A 456-nucleotide genomic window follows, 5' to 3' on the forward strand; every position below is an offset into this window, starting at 1 on the left:
GGCCAAAGGTTTTGAAACATCCTTATTTCTCCAGTTTTTTAAATTTGAAATTCAAGCAGCGCAAGTCCAATTAACAGTTTGAAAGTGTAAAAAGGTAAGTGCTGAACCTCCAGAAGTTTAAAAAAATTGTCACTGAAAGTCAAGAGTTCTGTCACCGTCACAATGCACTCAGAAACTGGTGGAAACAGGAAGAGGTGTGGCACAACAGCAACAGATGACAAGTTTCTAAGAGTCCACGGTGCATGGGATCAGTGGTTCACAGGCTCTCAGCTTCAAACACAGCTTAATTAGTCATAGAATTCTGTTTTACCTATGAAAAGAAGGCTTGGAGCTGCAAGTTAAGTCATAGCAAAAAAAAAAAATAAAATCTATAAAACCTCAGAGTAAGAAAAAAATAAGCTTGCCTGGACCACAAGACACCACCAGCAGATCAGAGGACTGGAAGAAGGTGTTTGT

This window comes from Austrofundulus limnaeus, unplaced genomic scaffold (assembly GCF_001266775.1).
Source record: "Austrofundulus limnaeus strain Quisiro unplaced genomic scaffold, Austrofundulus_limnaeus-1.0 Scaffold124, whole genome shotgun sequence".
NCBI lineage: Eukaryota > Metazoa > Chordata > Actinopteri > Cyprinodontiformes > Rivulidae > Austrofundulus > Austrofundulus limnaeus.